The sequence below is a fragment of the Bos mutus genome, chromosome 27 (genome assembly GCF_027580195.1).
Source record: "Bos mutus isolate GX-2022 chromosome 27, NWIPB_WYAK_1.1, whole genome shotgun sequence".
In the NCBI taxonomy this organism is placed as follows: domain Eukaryota; kingdom Metazoa; phylum Chordata; class Mammalia; order Artiodactyla; family Bovidae; genus Bos; species Bos mutus.
In genome coordinates, this window is record NC_091643.1 from 35,864,281 (window position 1) to 35,878,470 (window position 14,190).

Below are 14,190 nucleotides of genomic sequence, written 5' to 3' on the forward strand. Positions count from 1 at the left end.
CCAAAGAACTAAACAGACATTTCTCCAAAGAAGACATACAGATGGCTAACAAACACATGAAAAGATGCTCAACATCACTCATTATTAGAGAAATGCAAATCAAAACCACTATGAGGTACCATTTCACGCCAGTCAGAATGGCTGCGATCCAAAAGTCTACAAGCAATAAATGCTGGAGAGGGTGTGGAGAAAAGGGAACCCTCTTACACTATTGGTGGGAATGCAAACTAGTACAGCCACTATGGAGAACAGTGTGGAGATTCCTTAAAAAACTGGAAATAGAACTGCCTTATGATCCAGCAATCCCACTGCTGGGCATACACACTGAGGAAACCAGAAGGGAAAGAGACACGTGTACCCCAATGTTCATCGCAGCACTGTTTATAATAGCCAGGACATGGAAGCAACCTAGATGCCCATCAGCAGATGAATGGATAAGAAAGCTGTGGTACATATACACAATGGAGTATTACTCAGCCATTAAAAAGAATACATTTGAATCAGTTCTAATGAGATGGATGAAACTGGAACCTATTATACAGAGTGAAGCAAGCCAGAAAGAAAAACACCAATACAGTATACTAACGCATATATATGGAATTTAGAAAGCTGGTAACAATAACCCTGTGTACGAGACAGCAAAAGAAACACCGATGTACAGATCAGTCTTATGAGCTCTGTGGGAGAGGGAGAGGGTGGGGAGATTTGGGAGAATAACATTGAAACATGTATAATATCATATATGAAACGAGTCGCCAGTCCAGGTTCGATGCACGATACTGGATGCTTGGGGCTGGTGCACTGGGACGACCCAGAGGGAGGGTAGGGTAGGGAAGGGAGGAGGGAGGAGGGTTCAGGATGGGGAACGCGAGTATACCTGTGGCGGATTCATTTCGATATTTGGCAAAACTAATACAATATTGTAAAGTTTAAAAATAAAATAAAATTAAAAAAATAAAAAGGTGGATGAACCTAGAGCCTATTATACAGAGTGAAGTAAGTAAAAAAGAGAGAAATGAACTGAATTGAATGCACCTATTTGCAGGGCAGCAGTGGAGATGCAGACGTAGAGAAAAGCCTTGTGAACACAGTGAGGGAAGAAGAAGGTGGGACAAATTAAGAGGGTAGTATTGAAACATATGTGTTACCATATACAAAGCAGATAGTGGGAATTTGCTGTATGAGGCAGGGAGCTCAAACCTGGAGCTCTGTGATGACCTAGAGAGGTGGGATGGTGTGGGGGGAGCATGTGTATACCTATGACTGATTCATGTTGATGTATGGCAGAGCCAACACAACACTGTAAAGCAATTATCCTCCAATTAAAAATAGATTTAAAAAAATGATAGCCTCCAAGGAGGCATCCTTCTCGGTCTCACCTTTGTTGTGGCCACTGAGTGAAGTGAAAGTCACTCAGTTGTGTCTGATTCTTTGTGACCCCATAGACTATACAGTCCATGGACTTCTCCAGGTCAGAATACTGGCGTGGGTAGCCTTTCCTTCTCCAGGGGATCTTCCCAACCCAGGGATCAAATCCAGGTCTACCACATTGCAGGTGGATTCTCTATCAGCTGAGCCACAGGGGAAGCCACAGGGAAGTATCCACAAGAACACTGGAGTGGGTAGCCTATCCCTTCTCCAGAGGATCTTCCCAAACCAGGAATAAAACCGGGGTCTCCTGCATTGCAGGTGGATTCATCACCAACTGAGCTATCAGGGAAGCCCTGAAGTGGATGAACAAGTACAATCCATCCACCTGGTGAAGACAGGACCAGAGATCACTGTTCGGAGGTTTGCTGCAGAAAACAGATCCATGTTCTAGTCAAGGCTTTGTATTATCCCAGGTGTGGGGCTACGGGCTGTGCCGCTGAGAGCTCTCTCTCCTGTTTGTTTCTTTTGTGAAATAGCATTGTTGTGGTGGTTTCACACACTTTTTTTTTTATTATATATTTGTTTTTAGATAAATCGTCTTTTGAATTTACAGATCTCCTTAGCTCAAAGAGCAAGTAGATCTGAGTCAGGGGCTAAATGGAGTTTGGGAGAGGGGATGATGGGATCTGGGTTAGGACCAAAAAAAAAAAAAAGGATAGATATCTGCTTGGTAAACAGAAGGACAGAGTATGACAGCAAGTGGCTGCAAGTTTTCATGTCCTTATTTTCTAGACACACAATTACAGCCTATTTTTCATTTTTTTTTTTAATGTCCTTGTGACTAAATTCTGGTAAATGAAGTACATGTAGATAAGTACATGCTGTGTTCCACTTTTAAGTAAACAGCCTTCTCCCACGCATGCACACAAAATAAAAAATTTCCATGTAGTCATCTATCCATTTTTTCCTGGTAACTTGAGTGGCCCTAACACTCAGGATCACCTTGAAAACAATGTGGAAATGGCAGCTTCCTGTCAGCTTAAGTTGCTGAGCGGGCAGACACCCATAAATGTGAACACACACTGGATAAGACCTTGCCTGAATGAAAAAAAGACTTATTATGCCAATTCACTGAGTTTTGGGGGTTTATCTGTTTCAACAAACAGCATCATTTTATTAACAGAGTAGCTTTCAATCAACTCCCAAATTTAACATGATAGAAAAGCTCAATAAAAATCTGTAATCCCCCAAATATCATTTATCATCCTTCTAAAGAACATTTTATTTCCATGCGTTTCAGTCCTCTTTATACTTAAAGTGCATCCACATTTCTCCTCTACAGAACACGACCTGTCTTTTCTGCTGATCTGACCTGGGATCACACTTTTACTCCTGCATTTCTTGCTGCCTGCTGCTGCTACTGTTAAGTTGCTTCAGTTGTGTCCGACTCTGTGCGACCCCATAGACGGCAGCCCACCAGGCTGCCCCGTCCCTGGGATTCTCCAGGCAAGAATACTGGAGTGGGTTGCCATTTCCTTCTCCAATGCATGAAAGCAAAAAGTGAAAGTGAAGTCGCTCAGTCATATCCGACTCTTCATGACCCCATGGACTGCAGCCCACCAGGCTCCTCCATCCATGGGATTTTCCAGGCAGGAGTACTGGAGTGGGGTGCCATTGCCTTCTTGCTGCATACATCAATATATTTACTCTAGGGCAGCTTTCCTATAACTGCTTTTTGGATCTAAAAATAGAACGTCTATTTTTTCTGCTTGGAAAATGATAACCCTGATTAATTCATTTCCATTTCTCATCTTCCCTGTGTACTGTGAGTTCAGTTCAGTCAATCAGTCATGTCCAACTCTTTGCGACCCCATGAACCCCAGCATGCCAGGCCTCCCTGTCCATTACCAACTCCTGGGGTTTACACAAACTCATGTCCATTGAGTCAAAGATGCCATTCAACCATCTCATCCTCTGTTGTCCCCTTCTCTTCCTGCCCTCAAACTTTCTTAGCATCAGAGTCTTTTCAAATGAGTCAGCTCTCTGCATCAGGTAGCCAAAGTACTGGAGTTTCAGCTTCAACATCAGTCCTTCCAATGTACACCCAGGACTGATCTCCTTTAGGATTGACTGGTTGGATCTCCTTGCAGTCCAAGGGACTCTCAAGAGTCTTCTCCAACACCACAGTTCAAAAGCATCAATTCTTTGTCGCTCAGCTTTCTTTATAGTCCAACTCTCACATCCGTACACAACCACTGGAAAAACCATAGCCTTGACTAGATGGACCTTTGTTGACAAAGTAATGGCTCTGCTCTTTAATATGCTGTCTAGGTTTGTCATAACTTTCTTTCCAAGGAGTAAGTGTCTTTTAATTTCATGGCTTCAGTCACCATCTGCAGTGATTTTGGAACCCCAAAAAATAAAATCAGCCAGTTTCCACATCAATTTGCCATGAAGTGATGGGACCAGATGCCATGATCTTAGTTTTCTGAATATTGAGTTTTAAGCCAACTTTTTCACTCTCCTCTTTCACTTTCTCAAGAGGCTTTTTAATTCTTCACTTTCTGCCATAAGGGTGGTGTCATCTGCATATCTGATGTTATTGATATTTCTCCAGCAATCTTGATTCCAGCTTGTGCTTCTTCCAGGCCAGTGTTTCTCGTGATGTACTGCATATAAGTTAAATAAGCAGGGTGACAATATACAGCCTTGACGGACTCCTTTTCCTGTTGTTCTATGTCCAGTTCTAACTGTTGCTTCCTGATCCGCATACAGGTTTCTCAAGAGGCAGGTCAGGTGATCTGGTAATCCCACCTCTTTCAGATTTTTCCACAGTTTATTTTGATCCACAGTCAAAGGCTTTGGCATAGTCAATAAAGCAGAAATAGATGTTTTTCTGGAACTCTCTTGTTTTTCCAATGATCCAACAGATCTTGGCAATTTGATCTCTGGTTCCTCTGCCTTATCTAAAACCAGCTTGAACATCTGGAAGTTCACGGTTCACACATTGCTGAAGCCTGGCTTGAAGAATTTTGAGCATTACTTTACTAGCATGTGAGATGAGTGCAATTGTGTGGTACTTTGAGCATTCTTTGGCATTACCTTTCTTTGGGATTGGAATGAAAACTGACTTTTTCTAGTCCTGCAGTCACTGCTGAGTTTTCCAAATTTGCTGACATACTGAGTGCAGCACTTTCAGCATCATCTTTGAGGATTTGAAATAGCTCAACTGGAATTCCATCACCTCCACTAGCTTTGTTAGCAGTGATGCTTCCTAAAGCCCAATTGACTTCACTTGCAGGATATCTGGCTCTAGGTGAGTGATCACACCATCATGATTATTTGGGTCATGAAGATCTTTTTTGTACAGTTCTTCTGTGTATTCTTGGCACCTCTTCTTAATATCATCTGCTTCTGTTAGGTCCATACCATTTCTGTCCTTTATTGAGCCCATCTTTGCATGAAATGTTCCCCTGCGAAGGAGGTGACTAAAAATAATATATATATATATATCAAAATAAACAACATTAACATTTTTGAAATGTTTTCAGGTTGAATATATTATTTGGTATGCATATAAAACCCATGTCAGAGGCGAGGCCACTGCCGTTAGTCTCATTCTACTAATAACTGAAAGCCTGGGAGTTGTTGAGTTGTAGGTCATCCAGTGGTGTCTGGCTGACTCTCCTCCTCAGATTCCTAGTTTGGGGCACTTTAAACTCAGCAAAGTGCCATCAAATTGTAAGCTACCACAACAATCACTGCCAGGTTTTCTTTCTTTTTTAAAAATTCATTCCTGAGGTTCTAGAGAGTATACTGTATGTTTGTACTCTTTAGCATCCGTCACAGTTTATCAGATATCACAGACCCCAATTTCAAAAAGTCAGTTGTATAATTCTTTCCAAGCTTTATCTCAGTTATTCATTCATTCTTTTTTTCTTTCATTTTTCTGTGAAGAGTTACTCTTGACCTTCCCTTGACCATTAATAGCTATCTTCTCTCTCAGGAGTGTAATTCTACATATAGTGTTCTTTAAATGAAATTTTCTATCAGATTTTTATTCCTATCTGATTACCAAATACTTGGAAATAATATTAAAAGGAAAGAAGTTATACTTCAGCATAGTCTGTGTAATTGTGTATCTGTAGCCTTTGAAAAAAACTTGGGGGAATAATGTGGAAAATTTTCCTGCATCTGATAATTTAATGCAAATACCTATAAAAGTAAACAAACTGATCTCAGCCTTTATAACTCTTTGGAAAGACATGTCTATTCTTACTAGATAATTTGCTACTTCTTCTAGTTCTACTGCTTACTAATTAGTTGTTGTTGATCATATCTTGTAAAAACTTAAATGTATCTGTCTGTGTATAGTGTGTCTGGGTTTATATGTTTAGGGGGAGGGGAGGCTCATACTGCCACCCTCATGGGCTGGATTGACAGATTAAGTGAGAAACACAGGAGAAAAGGATATTATAAAGAATGCAATGATCTCATGTTGATGTATGGCTTTTAGATACACAAAGAAAAGTCTCTTACATTTTAAGAATTATTAAAAATGAAAGAGAAAATAATAAAAAGCAATGATACCATGATTAGAATATTTGAGTTGGTAATGCTATCCAACCATCTCTTCCTCTGCCACCCTCTTCTCCTTTGCCTTCAACCTTTCCCAGAATCAGAATATTTCCCAATGAGTTGGCTCTACATCAGCCGGCCAAAGTATTGGAGTTTCAGCTTCAGTGTCAGTCCTTCCAGTGAATATTCAAGGTTGATTTCCTTTAGGATTGACTGATTTCATCTCCTTGCAGTCCAAAGGACATGAATTTGAGCAAACTCAGAGATGGTGAAGGACAGGGAAGCCTGGCGTACTGTAGCCCACGGGTTCGCAAAGAGTCAAACACAACTTAGTGACTGAAAAACAACAACAAATTAGAAGATTGGATTGTGGGGTCACATTGGAGGATAGTGGGTCAGTTCTGTCCACCCCCAGCACGGCTTTCTTTGAACAACCTGGCACTATGAACATCTGCCTTATTTGGTCGTGTCTCAAGCTCTAGGACAAATAGGATGTGAGCTGCTCCTTCTAATGAGGTGTTAAAACTTATGAGGATCTTGTGAAACTTGGGTCACATCATCTTCTCCAGGGAAGTCAGATCAGGGAAACTTTTAGCCCACATGAAACAAGTGGTTCCATTGGAAGCTTGCAGCCAGGGATCTATCTCTAGGCTAGAGAAAGTCCAGCTCAGTTCAGTTCAGTCGCTCAGTCGTGTCTGACTCTTTGTGACCCCATGGACTGCAGCATGCCAGGCCTCCCTGTCCATCACCAACTCACAGAGTTTACTCAAACTCATGCCCATTGAGTCAGTGATGGCATCCAGTCATCTCATCCTCTGTCATCCCCTTGTCCTCCCGCCTTCAATCTTTCCCAGTATCAGAGTCTTTTAAGTGAGTCAGATCTTCACATCAGGTGGCCAAAATATTGGAGTTTCAGCTTCTACATCAGTCCTTCCAATGACCATTCAAGACTGATTTCCTCTAGGATGGACTGATTGGATCTCTTTGCAGTCCAAGGAATTCTCAAGAGTCTTCTCCAGCACCACAGTTCAAAGCATCAATTCTTTGGTGCTCAGCTTTCTTTATAGTCCAACTCTCACATCCATACATGTATGGACTACTGGACTAAAGGACTACTGAAAAAGCCATAGCCTTGACTAGATGGACCTTTGTTGGCAAAGTAATGTCTCTGCTTTTTAATATGCTGTCTAGGTTGGTCATAACATTTCTTCCAATGAATAAGCATCTTTTTATTTCATGGCTTCAGTCACCATCTTCAGTGATTTGGCAAAAGAGAAGGGAACGGCAGATCACTTCCGTATTCCTGCCTTGAGAACCCCATGAACAGTATGAAAAGAGAAAGCCCAAGAATGGAGCAAAGTATTCTCAGGCAGAAAAAATGCTGCCGGTGGGCTAGGTGGCCCACTGCCCTCTCTTCACTCCCTCCTAACCCGTGTGCTGTCATTAATTCATCTTGCTCCTTTCTTTAGTCTCGTAACACAGAGTCGCCTGGAAATCACCTCACTGACTTCTCACCGCAGCCCTGTGATTTCTATATTGTCAGCCTCCTCCTTCAGATAGGCAAATGAGTTTAATGTCTTAACTGCTTCCAAGAAAAATAATAGCAAAACTAGTAATAGGAGAAGGTGAACTTGGATAGAGTTCTGTGTGGGTCCCCAAGTTACTGCGTTCTTCACAGCACACTTTTCCCTAGTAACAGCACACATAAACCTTTTACAGAGAAGGGAAGTGAAACTTGGATGGGTTGATTTTTCAGTGTTGTCTTGGTCTGGGCCTGGCTTACCAAGTCTTCAGTTTCTAAACCCAAACTTAAATCATTCAATCCCAGAGAAAATCAATCCTGAATGTTCATTGGATAGACTGATGCTGAAGCTGAAGCTCCAATACTTTGGCCACCTGGTGTGAAGAGCTGACTTGGGAAATATTGAAGGCAGGAGGAGAAGGGGACGACAGAGGATGAGATGGTTGGATGGCATTATCAACTCAATCGATATGAGTTTGAGCAAACTCTAGGTTATGTTGAAAGACAAGGAATCCTGGTGTGCTGCAGTCCATGGTGTGGCAGAGTCAGACATGACTGAGTGACAGAACAACAACAATAATCATGTGAAGTGATAGATAAGTTAACTAAGCTTACTGTTGTGTTAATCATTTTGCAGTATATAATGTATCAAATCACCATATTGTGCATCTTAAATTAAGATGTTATATATCAACTACAGCTCAATAAATGGGCTTCCCAGGTGATGCTAGTGGTAAATAACCTGCTTACAAATGCAGGAGACATAAGAGACTCAGGTTCGATCCCTGGGTTGGGAAGATCCCCTGGAGGAGGGCATGGCAACCCACTCCAGTATTCTTGCCTGGAGAATCCTACAGACAGAGGAGCCTGGTGGGCTACTATCCATAGGGCCGCAAAGGGTTGGACACAACTAAAGTGATTTAGCACACACACAAAGCTCAATAAAACTAGAAACAAATTTTAAATAAAAACTTAATAGTTGTCATTTTACATCAAGTTTACATGAGAACTGGTAATGTTCCCAGGAATATTTAGCTTATTTATTATTGTAAACAGTAGAAATTCTGGATCAAAGCCTTGATTATAACATAAGCCTTTAAAAATGTTTTAACTTCAATGACTAGGATTTTGGGTTAGATATTTTTTAAAAATCTGCTGTGTTATCCACATAATTTTGTATCCAAAATATAGGAAACCTTATCAGTTTGATCCTTTTCAGTCAAAGAGCTAGTTAGTGGAAGTGCATGTAATAAAGTGCTCCTGTCATATTTTTCTAATGATTTCTCGTGTCAGCAAACCAGGTATTCATTCTCTGTGCTGTTTTAAAATAGTAGCATGAAAATATTTCTAGCCTTATCTTGTGGCACTGCTCCATAACATGGGCTTATTCCTGAGGAGCCATATGTCAATGGGGCTGCCATCTGCTTATCCTGACATTGCTTTTCCTGGCAAACCTTGGACCCATATGGGTTCTTTGTGTCTCTCTGTGTACATCACGAGGAGAGGCAAAATCAATACCTACACTTTTCCCTGGAAACAACTTTTTATAATTACTCAGAACATGAAGACAATTTTCTCTTCTATTTACCTTCTTCTTCCTCTAGGTTTTATACACCTGCCTTCTAATAGAAGCAGAAACAATTTGGTTTCAGGAATATGTGAAAGCTGTCAGGACAGGCTGTCGGGTTTGAGGCATCATAATCACCTCAAAGGACTGACGGCCTGTGCTTTGTGGATTTGAAACTTCATCAGTCAGGAGATAAAGTGATCCATCCTTTTACATGTTGACAAGATAGCAATTTGGTGTCAATCTGGAGAGTCACACATTCAGACAATAGGCAACAAACGGTCTATGAACAGGCTTTATATTTCCAGTGACAAGCATTTTCAGTGATGCCTAAAATATTTGATAAGGGCTGTTTAGAATAATTTTAAGCAGCTATGTCAATTTCTTGGGTGACACATTCTCTTGCTTCAGTGTAAATATTGTAAAGGCCCATTTGCCATTAATGTTTGCCTTTAAACGAATAATTTTCTTTCTTAAATTATGAAAGTATGATAGCACATTTACAGGAGAACTGGAAAATATAGAACAGGGTTACATATAGTTCACTTATATATTACAATTATTTTTTAAGTAGATAAATTAAGATTTTTACATGGAGTTTCAATATTAAACTATCAAAAATTAATAGAATGAATATACAGAGAAGTAGGATATAGTAGACCTGAAAAGCACTATGAAACAATTCAACATAACTAAAATTTATACAATTTTCACCCAATAGTAGGATACAAGTTCTGTTCAAAGTCCCATAGACTATAAACTAGATGACACTATTTATGTTATTAAAATATTTCAATGTATCTATGCATGTCTTTTTAAGTGTGGCATATTTCAATTCAATTTGAAATATTTTTTAACTGTAGCATATTTTAATTCAATTTGAAATCTGTTTTAAGGGGTATATAATTTTTAAAACCTTAAAAAGACCTCTTTAGTAGGAAACAGTTAATATGAAAAAAAAAAAAATCATTACCATGTTGGAAATAATTAAGTGAATGGATATAACTCATTCAGGAAACTTAATGTTTACAGCAAGAAAGAACTGGCCCATAGACTTGCTCTTTGCAGATCTATCTTAGGCCAAATAATGTTCTAGCAAAAATAATTATGAGTGACATCATATTCGTAAAGGAAATTTCTCTAAAATGCAAAGCCCACCTTTCGACTTCTGCAGCTGTCCCCAGGGCCTGATGTGAGCTGTCTCTGTACTTGAGAAGTTACACAGGTTCTCTGGCAAGAATCTCTAAGAGATTGTTTTTTTACTACTGCTCCAATTACAGGAACTTAAAAAAATTGAACAACCATAAAACAGGCAACTCTCTAAAGCAAACAGATTCTAAATTTGAGAGAACAGTAAGTTGAAACCAGTAATATAACTACATATTTTAAAGATGACTAATCTGAAAGATGACTATTTATTTATTTTTTATGACTATTTATAAGAAAGTGAGTGGGTGGTGATAGAAAGGGCTTCCCCGGTGGATTAAGCTGTAAAGAATCCACCTGCAATGAAGAAGACACAGGAGATGCAGATTCCATCCTTGGATCAGGGAGATCCCCTGAAGAAGGACTGGAAACCCATTGCAGTATTCTTACCTGGAGAATCCCACAGACAGAGGAGCCTAGTGGGCTTCAGCCCATGGGGTCGCAAAAAGTTGGACCCAACTGAGTTCCATGATAGAAATCAGAAGTTACTAGGACAAAGCCCAAAATATGCACTTTATGTTCTTACAAGGAAGGGAAACATGTCCAAGAATTTTAAAAAGAGGAGTCAGAATGCGTGGAGTGTTTTCAAACAATGAAGAATATTAGTTTATCCTGTTTAGATTGGCTAGAAACAACTATGGAATGCTCCTAATAAAAGCATATTTTGCTGTTTGGTTTGATTTGATTCTGGGCATTTCTAATTTAAGGCTTCTTCAATGCTACTGGGTGAGAAAGTTGTATTGGTAATGCTGTGTTACAGAAAACACTGCAGAGATATGAGAAGTGACTCTCTAAATTCAGTTTCACTAAAATAAATTTGATGTTTAGATTTTATCCTAAATTTATATTTTAAAAAAGACTTACTAAAATTCTTTCAATAGAAAGTACTTTGATAACCTATTCTCTAATTAATTTTGGAAAAAAGCAATGCAAACATGTAATTAATACTTAACACTTTATTGACCAGAGGCCTATTAGGATGTCTTCTGTTACCTGAATGTTATTGACCGGATATGTTTCAATATTCACTTACTTAACAAATCACGGGCCACAGATATTTGTTTATGAAAAAAATCCCCCAGTCAGTAATGAGTTAATAAAGAATACAGGTTAGAATACAGGTAACATGATAACCGGCTAGAGAGTACAAGGAAGTAGTTATTGTTTCTCAGTCGCTCAGTCATGTCTGACTTTTTGTGACCCCATGAACTATAACCCACCAGGCTCCTCCACGTGTGGAATTTCCCAACAGGAATACTGGAGTGGGTTGCCATTTCCTTCTCCGTGGGATTTCCTGACCCAAGGATCCAACCCAGGTCTCTTGCATTGGCAGGCAGTTTTTTGTTTTTATTTTTTATTTTTTTATTTTTTTACTACTGAGCCACCAGGGAAGCCCTATAAGGAAGTAGAAGGCACAGGAAATAATTTTAGCTGCCACAACCTCAGATCCCATGAAACCTGAGAGCCAGTCAGGGTGCAATGAAGAGCCAGAGGTCACAGTCATTTTACTAGGTGGTTTTTACTAGCCTGTGATTTTACTAGATGGTTGCAGTAGAGTGTGATTTCCTATGGTCCTCATACATGAGGACCTGGAGCTACAGCTCCAAGGAAAGATTCAGTCTGACTAGGCTAAGGGAACAGAACACAGAGACGTGTCTGAGGTTCAGCAGAGAATAAGCTTATTAGGTATTTAAGAGTCAGAAGCCTCGATCCTCACTGTCTTTCTCCTCCACTGAGGCTCTGAACCCTGGTGCCTCAGTACACAGTGGAGATTCAAACTGGACAGTTTGGAGATGTCAAAAGGATGACCTAGATGACACAGCCAAGCTACTCCATCCCCGATTGGAGAATAATAAAATAAATAAAACTCATTTTAATTATTGTCTGTCTAATAAATATAGAGGATTGTGTGAGATATAATGGTTAATATGAAGCATCAACCTAAATAGTTTTTTGGAATTTGAATTGCAAAACTTTAATATATTGTTTCAGAGTATATAATGTTGCACTACATAGGTATTTTCACTGTGTATCTCCATGTTGAAATTAAGACTGCCATTTTTTGAAGGTCCAAATATGAAAATTTTAATAATAAAATATTTCTACATCACTTGCACTTATAATATGCTTGGTATTTTTTTTACCCCCAAAAAATTATTTCTGACTATGGAAATACCTATTGATACTTCTGTTTATCAATAGTCCATTACTTACATTGCTCAGTAGCATTCTACTATATGGATTCACCATATTTTTCTTTATCCATTCACCTGTTGAGGGAACTTTGAGTCATTTCTAGTGTTTTGTCTGTTAAAAGTTAAGCTGATAGGTACAATTTTGTTCAAGTATTGAACCAAAACTTTCATATGTTTCTTTTTTTTTTTCCTGAGTAATTAACAAGAAGTGAAATTGCTGGATCCTATGGGAGAAAGTGTTCAACTTTTTAAAATAAACTGCAATTTTTCTTTCAAAGTGGGTTACCTTGTTATGCTGTCAACAGGACATGATCATTCCAATTCTTCCTCATTTTTACTGACTCTTTCTGTCAGTGTTTTGAATGTTGGCCATTCTGATATATGTGCAGTGATATAAGGTTAAGGGGGTTAAATTGTGTTTCCCTATTGATTCATGGTAACACACTTCCATCCATCTTCTGCTGTTATTTTTCTTGCTGAAGTTTATGCTCAGTTAATTTGCTCATTTTAAAAATTTGGTTGTTCATTTTCTTATTGAATTTTGAGAGTTCTTTATATTGGATGAAAGTTTTTTTTACAAGGTATATGATTTATTAATGCCTTCTCCCAGGATGTAGCTTTTTTCCTTTCTCTTAATGATGTTTTTTTGAGAACAGAAAATTTTAATTATGATGAAATCCATTTTATCACTTTTTTTTATGGATTGTTCTTTGGTATCATCTATCAAAGATGAAAGATGATGCTGTGAAAGTGCTACACTCAATATGCCAGCAAATTTGGAAAACTCAGCAGTGGCCACAGGACTGGAAAAGGTCAGTTTTCATTCCAATCCCAAAGAAAGGTAATGCCAAAGAATGCTCAAACTACCACACAATTCCACTCATCTCACACGCTAGTAAAGTAATGCTCAGAATTCTCCAAGCCAGGCTTCAGCAATACCTGAACCGTGAACTTTCTGGTGGTCAAGCTGGTTTTCGAAAAGGCAGAGGAACCAGAGATCAAATTGCCAACATCTGCTGATCATCAAAAAAGCAAGAGAGTTCCAGAAAAACATCCATTTCTGCTTTATTGATTATGCCAAAGCCTTTGACTGTGTGGATCCCAATAAACTGTGGAAAATTCTTCAAGAGATGGGAATATCAGACCACCTGACCTGCCTCTTGAGAAATTTGTATGCAGGTCAGGAAGCAACAGTTAGAACTGGACATGGAACAACAGACTGGTTCCAAATAGGAAAAGGAGGACATCAAGGCTATATATTGTCACCCTGTTTATTTAACTTATATGCAGAGTACATCATGAGAAACGCTGGGTTGGAAGAAGCACAGGCTGGAATCAAGAATGCCGGGAGAAATATCAATAACCTCAGATATGCAGATGACACCAACCTTATGGCAGAAAGTGAAGAGGAACTAAAAAGCCTCTCGATGAAAGTGAAAGCGGAGAGCGAAAAAGTTGGCTTAAAGCTCAACATTCAGAAAATGAAGATCATGGCATCCGGTCCCATCACTTTGTGGGAAATAGATGGGGAAACAGTGTCAGACTTCATTTTCTGGGCTCCAAAATCACTACAGATGGTGACTGCAGCCATGAAATTAAAAGACGCTTACTCCTTGGAAGGAAAGTTATGACCAACCTAGATAGCATATTCAAAAGCAGAGACATTACTTTGCCAACAAAGGTTCGTCTAGTCAAGGCTATGGTTTTTCCTGTGGGCATGTATGGACATGAGAGTTGGACTGTGAAAAAGG